At 42.1% G+C, this 13,641-nt stretch overlaps 1 pseudogene; it reads left to right on the top strand.

Moving 5' to 3' along the window:
• Positions 1–11,627: 11,627 nt before the first annotated feature.
• Positions 11,628–12,874, top strand: LOC120905900 (annotated as a pseudogene).
• Positions 12,875–13,641: the final 767 nt, after the last annotated feature.

The raw sequence follows: 13,641 nt of genomic DNA on the forward strand, positions 1-13,641 counted from the left end.
CGTAAACAAAGGAAAATTAGTAGGCGTTATCATTACGGTAGCACTCACCATACGAATCTCAAGATTCGTTTCTTCGGTTGGTTCAGGGTTAGAGTTGGGCCAGATGGAAGCGGGTAGACAAAACCAATCCAGACCGAAGCTCCGCAGCTTACTTTTCAGGAATTCTGCTGACATACCGTGAGAAACGAAATCTGCAGGATAATACGCGCAGGATAAATGCTTCCACGATCGCTGGTGCGAAAGGTGCTTCTCGTATAATAAAAACTTTCGCGCTGAGCGTGTCTCGATCTGTTCAGCATATACAGCGGCGGGCACATTAAGTGAATTGGATACGTCATACGTTTTATCTAAATGTAGCTCAATAGGTAAGTGAACAGCTTGGTGTTTTGTCACTTCGTGAAACTTTTCGTGCTTTCGTACTTTGAGTGAATATCTATCATTAACATGTGCTTCTTCTTTTTTACAGAATCGCTCGGTGGATTCATTTCGTGATGTCATGCATGCTACCGATGGCATGTAAAAGATTTCGAACAATTTGGGGATCATCAAAACATCAACATCCAGCTCGTAGTGGGTGGCTTTGGACGCAAACTTCGCAAGCACCGTGTTTTGCACCGGGATGGAAAATTGATCCGCACTAATCAGAGTGATGTCGATCGAATTATGTTTTGTATTTGATGTACAAGCGAATCGATCGATGATTGGAATAAGCTGAGTTACACCATCTAACTGTATGCTTGTAGGATGCATTATACTATGTGCATCGCTAGCATGAATAACCGCAGTTTGAGACAGAACTTTCTCAGAAGTTTGTCTCAGTGCTGCCTCGCTGTTTGTTTGAGTGCTTGCCGTGTGATCGTCAGTGTTGTGTGTGTGTCACCGGAGCATTTTGCGCAGCTGGCTTGGTTGCAATGGAAAATGCACCGATTTTATGTGTGTAACACACGGGAACATTTTGCTCAGCTGGCGTCGATGCAGTGGAAAATGTGCCGGTGTTTTGTGTATTACACGCAGGAGCATTTGGCGCAGCTGGCTTCGGCAGTGGCAAATGTGCTGGTGTAGTGCGGTGTGTGTATCAGTGTGTGGTGTGCTGAACTACAGTGCTTACACTTGTGTTGCGACAAGCAATCCCGCGTGTGGTGATTGTCGTGCAAGCAATTTAGGCAGAGCTTGAGTGTATTTGCGTTCTGATATCGTTCATCCGAATTCATGAGCATGAATTGCGGGCATTTCGCTATAGAGTGTTCGGAATAGCATATAGGGCATGTGCGTGTGTGTGCGTAAGTCGTAGCCGGAGAATTAGCTTCGCGTAAAGGTTTAGCTTTTTTATGCTGGTAGGACATTTGCTTTCCGCTAGGTGTCGCCGCGGTATTGTTTACACGAGTGTAACCACAAGCTAACCCGGGAAGCGCGATGGTGGGCTGCTTTGTCCCTGCCAAAGAAATTATGCCTGCGCTTTCATTTCGCGGCAGATGCATTTTGTTCGATTTTAACACGGCTTCTGTGCGTATCAAACGGTCATCGTAATCATCGCGTACAACGGCATTATGCACAATTTCGTCGTGTGTGACTGCTGCGTCTTCTAATTGGCATTGCACAGTTTCCAAGTCGATGGAAAGCTGTTCGATTTTTGCAATGAGAGGGTCGATCTGCATTGCATTCCGTTCTGGGTAAAAGTCAATGAGAAACTTTTCGTAATCCGGTAACATCGCTAGCAACGCTGTCCTTCTGGACGATAGGATGCGTTGTTCGGTTGCCATAGTTCGGTTTTAGGATGACGCTAAATTTCGCGAACACAGTGAGCTGGGTCGACGGTGTTGCGACTAAAGCAAAGTTATATGCACAATAATCACAAATATCGCGAGAATCCGTAAAATTATTTCAACCAGAATCCGTCGTTATCCTGGTCACGGCACCAATGTTCAATCTTACGATTTCGGATAATGTTCTTTCGCGTTTCGGTGTAACTTTTTCTAGCGTTTTATAATTACCGGGTGTTGTTCCTTGTATTGCACAATTAGAAGAGAGTTTATTTCACGCAATTCACTTATACTTATAAACTAATCGATCGTGCCCGAACGCTCCGAACTCAACGAATGATCTTCGTGTTTCGTTAAACACGAATCAACTGGCAGGGCTTCCGTGCCTAAGCCTGAACAAAGACACTTTAGCAAAAATAACACATAACACACAAACTTACACAAACATAATAATAGCTGGCGATTTTAATGCACATCATACATACTGGGGAGATGATAGAATCGATGAAAAAGGAAACACAATAATAGAAGAAATAGACAATTCAAACCTCATTATCCTCAAAAATAACACATACACTCACGTCCCAACAGATCACAACAAGAGACAGACGTACATTGATTTAACTTTTATATCCAAAAAAATCCATAACGTAATCAACAAAACTATTCTGGAAAAACACATAGGGGCAAGTAACCACAAAATAATAAAAATAACAATTAAAAAACACTCCACAGAACCGATACAACATACTATAATAAACATGAATAAGGTAATTACAAACACTAAACATATGAAAGGAAAAGATATAATAAAAATAAAACATTTCACAAAGAAAGTATACAAAATCATACAAAATAGTAAACAAAAAATCAATTTTACACTAAAATCATGGTGGAATAACGAAATAAAAAAGGCCCTGCAAGACAAAAATATAGCAAGACAAACATTCAACGGTACAAAACTTATTGAACATGCCATAGAATTCCGCAAAAGGGCAGCAATCTTCAACAAGCAAACAAGCAAAAGAAAAACAAACGGAGAAGAACATGGAAAAAATAAACAAAGACACAAGTAGTAAAGAACTATGGAATCTGTTAGAAAATATTAGCAACATCAATACCACCAATAAAGAGTCAAACCTAATTCACAATGAAGAGATCTATGCTAAGAAATTTATGAATTTAAATTTCACAAACAATAAAAAATCCAAATTTAGAACTTTTTTCAGTACAAATCTACCGATAGATACGGAACTTATAAATTCAGATATATGGAAAAACATACTGAAACAAAAAAAATACAACACCCGGTTTAGACAAAATTACATACCAAATGCTAAGAAACATAAACGACGAATCACTAACACAAATCATAACAGACGGAAACAAAATGTGGGAGAATGGTAAAATAAACAAAGAACTAAAACAAACTAAAATAATAGCAATTCCTAAACCAAAGAAAAATAAAAATGATCCCAACAACTATAGACCTAGACTTATACCAACAATAACCAAAGTCCTAAACTCAGCAGTATTATTAAAATTAAATAAATATATTGAAACCAAAAATATACTCCCGGAAAAATCCTTTGGATTCAGAAACAAAAGAACCATAAACCAATGCATTAACTATTTCAATAACCAAATAAATCACAACCAAAGACTAAATAGAATAAGTGGAGCAATATTCATAGATTTGGAAAAAGCATATAATAATGTTTCAACAAAAATCCTCGTGGAACAAATGATAAAGTCAGACATCCCACCTCAAATTATAAAATGGACCTACTCCTTTCTTAGAAATAGAACTTTAATAATAGAAAGCAATAAAAAAACATACAAAATGCTAGTGACAGATGGACTACCACAAGGAGATGTTATGTCACCAACACTTTTTAACTTATATACCAAACATATACATAAAGCTACTAGCTGGCCCGAAAAACTTAGTTATTCAACAAAAAAAAAACAAATATTCCATTATTGCTTTGTTACTTGGGATTGTTGTATCGTGCCCGTATCCCCTCAGGATCCGATCATCGAGTGTAAACCGCCAGGAAACCTCACACCAAGTGTCAAAGTGCTGTATACAACACAACAACAATCCTTCTCTTTGTATGGAAGTTAGAAAATCTTTTTTAAATTAAGTTTAGTGTAACATCTGAACGATTTTTAAGTCTTAAAACCTATTCTCATACCACCATAAGGTGTGTGCCAAGTTTCGTTGAAAATGATCCAGCCGTTTCGGAGTTTGCTCGCGACAAACACCGTGACACGAGATTTTTATATATATAGATAAACCGAACAAACACCAAAAATACTATAATACAGTACGCGGATGATTTCGTTATTCTCAGCAGTGGAGTAAACAAAAGAGAGCTACAAAATAACCTACAAAACGCTTTAAATGCTTTCGCAATAGAAACAGAACAATTAAAATTTAACATAAACTTAAACAAGACAAAATTTATGATTTTCGGAAAATCACATCACACCATACAACTCAACATACACAATAATAGCATAGAACACACAAACACATATAAATATCTAGGAACAGTGTTCTGTATTTACTGTTGTGAGTTCACTGGTTTATTAGAAAAACACTTCGGGTTTACAAAATTCGTTTTATACGCGATAAAAATGGCAATCGGAGAGAGAAAAGAGTCCAAAAAGCGCGGACGCAAGCGGCGTGGTCTGCTTGGATGACAGCTGTTGACGTCTGTCACTTATCCTGCGTTCACATCAAGGTCCTTGAAAGAGAACAGGTCGAAGCGTTTAGAGTAAAATGACAGAAAGCCATGGGAAAATATTGACAGTTAAAGTGAACATTGTTTATGTTTAGCGATGGACGTTGCTATGGAGCGAATGGAAGTTTTGTTCAGCATTTTGCACTCATTTCCTTTTAGAATATTATAAGAAATATAATCTAATTAGAATATTACATGGCTGATTGAATCCATGGATCTCATTTATCATTCGTCGCCGGGTTATAAGTAAAGGACGGTATGCATATTGTATCAGTGTGTGTCGATTGGATGTTTCATTTTACTCTCAGTGTTTCATTGAAAGTAAATAGGACTTCTTTTACCTAGTTGGAACATGTTAAACTTTTCGTTTTCCCTGCAGGACCGTTGAAAACCGTTGGTTTGTGGTCACGGAATGGCAAACTATCAAAACGATTATCAACGTTTCTGAACACAGAGTAGACTGCAATTACGCCTCCTTAATTCTCCAGAAGTGATTGACCACAAGAAATTTAACCAATATAATCTTCTTAATAGTATATTCGTCCACTTTTCCGCGTTAACTATTAGCCGTTTGTTTGTAAACACTTTTTCATGAAACTGTCAAAAGCGACCTGAAAATGGCAACCTAGCAACGGGCTTTGCATCGACCTGTTCTCCTTAATAGATCTTGGTTCACATACATAACATTTCCTCCCTGCTTTAATAAAGATGCTTCTAGGGAGAAAATTTCTTGGGAGGCTGCCGGAGTCTGGTCGAACGACGCAAAGTTGTTGACACGTTCCCTGGTGGTTGTGGGCTGGAAGGTGGTGTTGAGAAGGTCTCATCCTCCAAATCGTCATCAGCTGTTACGACCTGCTCTGGTTCTGCTGGGGCTGACGGTGCTGCGTGGCCATAGAAACGAAGCCTTCTAGTAGCGGTACTTGAAGATACAGCTAGTGGTGTCGATGTGGTAGTCGTTGCAACCGGTGGTGAGATTGCAGCTGCAGAACTTTCTTCTTCATCGTTGGTCTTCATTTCAAACCGTCGAATTTGATCAACGTGCCGCTTCAAATTTTGACCGTTGTACAACACATCGTAATGTAGGTCTCCCAATCGGGCGAAGATGGTAGCCGGAATCCACTTGTCCATGCGCGTGTTGCCGTACGTAGACGGACTGTCCAGGTGGCAAAGCTCGAAACGCAGGCCGGAACTGGGCTTTTTGTCTTTCGGAGACACTGGAGTGTACAGCTTGTGGTCTCACGAGGTCGAGTCGAGTACGAATGTTTCGTCCAAGAAACAGTTTGGCTGGAGAGTCTTTCGTCTCGGCGTGTGGAGTTTTACGGAAATGCTGTAGGAATGTGTTTAAGTTGCGTGTAAGGTTAGCACTTGTTGTTCCCATAGCTTTGAGACCATTTTCATAACCTCATAACCCAAATACGGCTTACTATAATTCCAATACTCCTCCTTAAGCCGATTGTTGTGTAATTCCCATAGATCGTCGATTACGTTCTTGTTTGATTCGTTGTAATGCTTTTGTAAGACCATCTGCAACTTGTTCTTCAGTGTTAATGTAATGGAGATTCACAACATTTCGATCCAAAGCATCCCTGATGTAATGATGTCTTATATCGATATGCTTCGTTCGTGGTGTATATCCTCCATTTTTTGCAATACAGATAGTGCTCTGATTATCACAAAATATCTGAATCGATTGCTTCTTACCAAATTGTTCTAACAATCCTTTCCACCACGATGCTTCTTGCACCGCTGCTGACAATGCCATGTATTCCGCCTCGCAGGTTGATAATGCAACAGTTGGTTGTCGTTTGCAACACCATGACACCGCTCCTCCTTGCATCAAGAAAATATATCCACTGGTGGATTTCCTATCTTCTGTATCAGCGGCCCAATCAGCATCTGAATATCCAGTTATTTGTTCGTTACCTTTTCTGTAATATTTGAGTTTCATCGGTGCCGTTCCTCTTAGATATCGCATAAGATGTTTTACAGCTTGCCAGTGACGCGATCCAGGATTATTGTTGTATCGGCTCAGCTGATTAACTGCAAACAGGATATCTGGTCTGGTGCATTGAGCTAGGTACATCAGGCAACCTACAGCCTCTTGAAAATGCACCGCTGACATCTCTTCCTTTTCTTCTTCTGACTGTGGCGACATTTCCTTAGTTAGCTTTATGGAAGAGTTCATAGGAGTAGCAACAGCTTTGCAGTCTTGCATTTTGAACCGGGATAGGATAGTTTCTATGTAGGCTTCCTGGTCAAGTGCAATTCCGTCATTTAAATAATTCACACGAATCCCTAAACAATGTTTAGCTGGTCCCAAATCCTTCATCCGGAACATGCTGCTCAATTTCGACTTCAGCTGATTCTTTATTTCTTCATTATTACTAAAAATCATTAAATCGTCCACATAAATGGCTACAAAAAGCATATTTCCATTGCCATTATAGAAATATAAACATGGATCATACTTCGATTGCTCCAAACCCAGTTGTTTCAGTGCTGCATCTAGCTTCGTATTCCAGAAACTACTTGATTGTTTTAGTCCGTACAACGCTTTGTTCAATCGACATACCATGTTTTGCTTGCCAGGCTGCTCAAAACACGGTGGTTGCTCCATGTATATCTCCTCTTCCAAATCCAGTTATCCAAATCCAGTTCCAGTTATCGCATCTATCTGATCCACCAAAAGATTATCTCTGGCCGCTAGTGCAAATAAATATCTCAGGGAACTATGACGAACTACGGGTGAATATGTTTCGTTATAATCTACCCCCTTTCGCTGAGAATATCCCATTATCACCAAGCGCGCCTTGTAGCGGTTGACTTTTCCAGCCGCATCGTGTTTTGTTTTAAACACCCATTTACATTTGATTGCTTTCCTACCTTCTGGAAGAGTTGTCAATCTCCATGTGCTGTTGTCAATCAACGCTTGATATTCTTCTTGCATCGCTACTTTCCAACGTTCTGAATCGCTACGCGACATTGCATCCTGGTGTGTGATTGGATCCTCGCTTGAATTGCTGCTCATGATCTTTGAACTGGTAACATTGCTGAAAAGACCAGAGCTATGTGGGATTATAAAATCATTATACCTCTCTGGGACTTTACGCGTCCGACTGCTTCGCCTCAGGATTTGCGATTGAGTTGGTATAACGAGAGGTTCGCTGTTCACAGCTGCATCATTATCGACCACTGTTTCGTCAAATTCGTTACTAGTTCCATCGGTATCTTCAGAAGTTTCATTGTTCGCGTCCGTGAAGTATTCGCTGTCGCTGTCCTCGTCCTCATTTTCACTCAAAACTGCCTCCATTTGTGATGTAGCATTCGGTGAAAAAGAAACTGTCTCTTCATGTTCAAGGAGAATCATTTGCCTTCTGCTTGATTTTTCTTGGATAGGAACAGCAACACCTTCATTAATGAAATTTACTTCACGACTGACTGTTACTTTCTTCGATCTGATGTTGTACAATCTATACCCTTTGGTAAACTCATCGAAACCGGTCAGAATGCACTCTTCTGATATAGCGTCCCACTTCTTGCGATATTGCTTCGGAATAAATTTCATCGCTCTAGTACCAAAGATCCGAATATGGGACAAGTTAGGTTTCTTACCAGACCACGCTTCCTGCGGAGTAACATTATGGCCTTTGGTTGGAGAACGATTCAGAAGGTACACAGCAGCAGCCACAGCTTCCGCCCAAAAACTTTTCGAAAGTTTCGCCATTTCATTTCATTTCATTTCATTTCATTTATTAGTTTCAATATGTCTGCCTCAAGGGTTGAACATATAATTACTTAAAAACCTAGTTGGCCCTATTGGTACTAAACTAACTGTAACTTAATCAAACTAAGGGGAAATAGAAATGGATGTAACAGAATGGAAATCCATAGTGAAAGAAAAATAAGCAGCGGATAAGAAGAAAATATTTAAAACAAAAAAGAAATTAAGAATAAAAAAGACATAATTAGAAAAATAACAAAGAGCCGGAACATAAAATTAGAAATTAAAATCCCGGTAATGTTCATTGAATTGACGCCGACAACTGATTAACGGATGTGTGATTAATAGAAGTACACAATTCTAATGCTGGGTGATGCTGAGAAGCCGCTAATGAAGGAAACACTGACACTGAGACGCGTAGTTGTCATGAGGAGAGTAGTAGAAAATTAGGTCTAATTGAACATTCCGATAATTGAAAATGCCGCTGAGCTGACGCAAGTTATAAAAACGAATAATGTCGAAAAACGCATCAACGGATACAGGGGAAACTTGAGAACGAAAATACTGATGTGTTGTGTCGTGTATCCATGAAATATCCGCTCGATTAAAGTCTCCAAAAAGCAGCATACGATCATGTTTTTCCATCTTCGTCACTATACTATCGATCGTTGCATCAAGTACACTGAGCGTATTTTGATTTTTGGCGAGAGAAGGCGTATGTAGATTGCACCGATGAAGATAAAGCAGGAAGGAAGTATACTCAGAGCCGAATAGAAGCGAGGATGGAATATTCTCATCCAACCAGGTTTCGGCGAGTATGATGATGTTGTAGTGGGACTCGGATAAAAATAACAGCAATTCATTGACTTTGGTACGCACACCACGAATGTTTTGATAGTAAATATTGAGTGTTGTTGAATGATTGCGTATGCCTGAGAAAGGGAACAATAGTAGACGGGACGATAACAGTCTTTGTAGATGGAAAGGCAGGCATTGCACATACTGCTGCTGCTGTTGATATTGATGTTTTTGAATTAGTTGTAGTAGCTGTTGTTACTATTGTTGTTGTTGGTATTGTTGCTGGCGTTGATGTAAGTATTGTTATAGACGTTGCAGCAAAATGTTCGTCTATGGTGGGTTGTTGGTTTGGCTGCGTAGGTTGTAATGCAGTGTCGGGGATGCTGGTGGTGATGAGGACGAAAGATGCGGGGGCGATGAGGTGAGTATTGGTGATTGTGCATCGATTAGTGGCGGCGACTGTGGAGCCGGTGGTTGCTGTTGATGTTGGTGCAATGCGTGGGGTTGGTATGGGAACTGAAACCCCCGTTGCGAACGGTAATCGGTAAATTCACGAAACGCAACTTCAGCTGGTTTTTTGAGACAGAGTATTTTGAGACAGAGCCACATTCTTCAAAGTTGAACCATGTGTAACATGCACCTTGCACGCTCCAAAATCGACCTATTCGCTCGTTCGGCCATGCCATTTTGTTCCGGAGTGTATGCGTTGGATGTTTGATGAACAATGCCGTGCTTCTTTAAGTAGTTTGTGAACCCTGTGTTGACATATTCTTTTCCATTGTCTGTTCTGAGTACCTTCAATTTTCGTCCAGATTGCCGTTCTACCATCTTGTGAAAATCCTGGAAAATTTTGTTTACCTCAGCTTCCGACTTGGATTTCAAGAAATATGTCCACATCCGGCGTGATTTGTCATCCACAAATACAATATAATATCGGCTTCCTCCTAGAGATTTGACTTCCATCGGCCCGCAAATGTCAGAATGAACCAAATCGAGTATTTCAGCCGCCCGCGATCCTATCTTACTAAAAGGATGACGGCTATGTTTGCCCATTGGACATTCTTTGCAATCGGCCATGGTATCTCCAACAATATTGACGCCAGTCACTATTCCATTCGCAAGGCTTCGGACACCGTTGATGTTAAGATGGCCCATCCTTTGATGCCATAGTTCCAAGCTCCCTGTTGAAGAAACTGTCAACGCGGTTTTCTCACCTTCTTTACGTTCGTCAAGCTTGAACAGATCGTTGTCATGGCTACCAGTAGCAATGATATCGCCGTTTCGGTTAACCACTTCGCATCCTTCATTGGTGAACGTAACGGAGTAGCCTTTTTTCACAATTTGATTTACCGATAAAAGGTTCACGGATAGATTCGGGATTAGCTGCACGTCATCAACGGGAATTTCACCTGTTTGGCACGAAGGCTTCAAAACACAGGATCCCTTCGCGGTGATTTGCATGTTCTCCCCGTTGGCTGCTACCACAGTTCCACTGGATGTTTTCGCATGCATCAAAAAATCGCTATTGTTCGTCATGTGGACACTTGCTCCGGAATCGAAATACCATTTTCCGTATTCCTTCGATCCACACGTAGAAAGCACTACACAGAACGAATCGTTTCCCTTCGTGCTGTAGCAATCCTTCGCTATATGGCCAAATTTCGAACATTTTCGACATTTCGGTCCCTTAGCTGTATTCGATTTTTTAGTTTGCTTACCAGCATTAACGTGCTTCGTCCTTGCCGCAAACGCAGGTTCAACTGATGTGGGAGGAACCTCTTGTAGAAGTTTCGTTTTAATGATGTCCCCAGTGATGACAATACCGGAGTTTTCAAGGGCCATGATCATTGGGCAATACTGTTCTGTTAATCCAGCCAGTAATAGATTTCCGACCCACTCCTCTGAAATCGGGAAACCAATTCCATTCAGTTGATGCGCCGTTGATACAATACGATTAACATAATCCGACATAGAATCGCATGATTCTAGATCTGTCTTGATTAATTTATGCAACAATCCGACTCGTCTTGTGAGGCCAGAGTCTTCGAAAGCCTTTTCTAGTTTGGACCAAACTTCTTTCGCTGTTCTCGCTTCCTTCACATGAACGTAATTCACTGGTTCAAGAAGTAAGATGATTTTCACTCGTGCCTTTCGATCCTTTGCTGTATCGACGGATTCGTAGCTTCCATCATCGTTTTTCTTCGGCAGTACTGCACACCAGAGATCTTCGAGTTCCAGGAACGTTTGCACGGCAAACTTCCATGTTTCCCAATTTTCTCTCCCGATGAGTCGTTCTATACCAGGAAGACTTTCAGCTTTGACAGTTGTCCACATAGCGTGTCTACTGCTATCGCTCCGCATTTATCCGCTATTTTATTGGTGTAATAACCACACGTTTGACGTTTAATTGTTCGGCCGCATTTCCGTCGCGCTCCGTGATTTTTCAATAATTCTCTTGTGTTTTCTGCGTCGCATCGCATTGTTGCCTTTTCTACGGACTATTAAACTGTTTAACATCATCGCTTCGTCTTGGCGAATTGTTTAGTTGCATCACAACTGTGGTTTCCTGCTGTTTTTTCCTGCTCGGCTTAGCAGTGTTGTGCTGTGATTACGCGTGATTTCGCGATGGCGGCTATTTGCTTCTCGTGTGCTGAACCGCTAGAGGCCACCGGCTGCATCATCAGTTGTGCATATTGTGACGCTACGTTCCACCGCGGCTGTTGCAAATTGCCCCCCGAGCTGATTGACGCAGTATTGTCCAATGTCGACCTGCACTGGAGCTGCATTGGCTGCACTAACATGCTTAAAAATCCGCGCTGCCGTTCGGTAAAAGAAATAGGCGCCCAGGTCGGTTTCCAAGCCGCCCTCAACTCAGCTGTAGCAGCTATTGGCAAGCTCGTTGAGCCTATTGTCGCCGAAGTTCGCAGTGGTTTTACCCTCCTTCAAACTGCATCCACGCCTCACAATCGGAACTCTGATCCTCGACCAGCTACTGGTAGAAAGCGGAGGCGTATAATCGAGGATTCCGCATCTCCTGGTGTAAACAAAATTGTAAACAGTCGCGGCAACACCCTTTGTGCCGCGTCATCGCCAAACGCATACACCAACACCACGATTGCCGTCCAGCCGGCACCTACACAACCGCATGAACTGGTGGGAACCGATCCGTTATCATCACCGCTTCAAGCTGCACCTCGTGAGCCATTCACAGATAGGATCTGGATCCGCCTATCCCGCTTATCAACGGCCGTCACTGTGGAACAAGTGGTCGCTTCTGTAAAGCGTCGCTTAGCCACCGATGACGTTATAGCGTATTGCCTGCTGAGAAGAGGGGTTAGTGTGGACAGCATGAATTGGCTTTCATTCAAAGTGAGGGTCCCGGCTATCCTTCGAGATGCGGCACTCACACCATCCACCTGGCCCGTCGGTATCGGTGTACGTGAGTTTTTTCAATCCCGTCAACACGACCACCAAACCTCATCTCCTATAGCCACCCGAAACCGCTTTACTACACGCACACCAGCTACTAGTTGAACACCGCTACACCACACGCACACCAACAACGACTCACCGTTTAGCCGCACGCACGTCTACTCCACCTGATCCTGAAACAACATCATCACAACAGTGTCACCCCCCGGTGAATGATACCTTGGAAGCACCCAACTCAACACTTGTTTCTGGACCGCCCCAAAACCACCGTGCTTCATCTCCGCACCTACACCAGTCTACAATCGATCGCTTTTTTCTCAACTAGACGAAGTTCCGCTCATTGCACGCAACAAACACGTCAAGCCTCATGCTCTAACAACGCAGCTCAATTGACTTACCGTTTACCCGCTTTATCCAACCGCCACAATGACAACGCTACCGCTGAGTATTTAAGCTGCTATTATCAAAACGTTAGAGGTTTGCGTACTAAAACAAAAGAATTTCACTTAGCTGTATCGGAGGCTGACTTCGATCTCATCGCACTCACGGAAACTTGGCTTGTTGACAACATTCCATCTGCTCTTCTCTTCAACAACAACTTCTCTGTTTACCGCTGTGATCGCTCTCTCAGCGGCTCTAGCTCTCGCGGTGGTGGTGTTTTGCTAGCCGTTTCTAACGCATACGAGTCGATAGAATTACCTTCCCGTGATCGTTCTCTCGAGTATATTTGTGTGCGCGTCGCCTGTAATAACGCACATCTGTACGTCATGGTAGTATACATTCCACCGCAGCTTAGCTCCGAGATATCGACTCTTCGCTCTCTACATGATTGTATCAGCAGCTTCACTCTCACACTGAAGCCTTCGGATCTGCTGTTTGTTATTGGCGATTTCAATCAGCCTAGCATAAGCTGGTCCACAGCTGATCCTTCGTCCTCGCCAGCATACTCATCAATCACGCACTATGAACCAACTGCGCGCTCACTGGCCAACAACACCTTTGTGGATGGATTTAAATTTAACGGATTAGTGCAACTTAATCACATCAATAATTCGCACGGACGCATGCTTGACCTGCTCTACGCTAACAATGCTGCAGCTAAATTGTGTTCGCCTGTCTTTCCAAGTGTTGTTCCGCTTGTACCTCTTGACTCCTACCATCCGGCGTTAGACTTCAATAT

The sequence above is a fragment of the Anopheles arabiensis genome, chromosome 2 (assembly GCF_016920715.1).
Source record: "Anopheles arabiensis isolate DONGOLA chromosome 2, AaraD3, whole genome shotgun sequence".
Taxonomy (NCBI): domain Eukaryota; kingdom Metazoa; phylum Arthropoda; class Insecta; order Diptera; family Culicidae; genus Anopheles; species Anopheles arabiensis.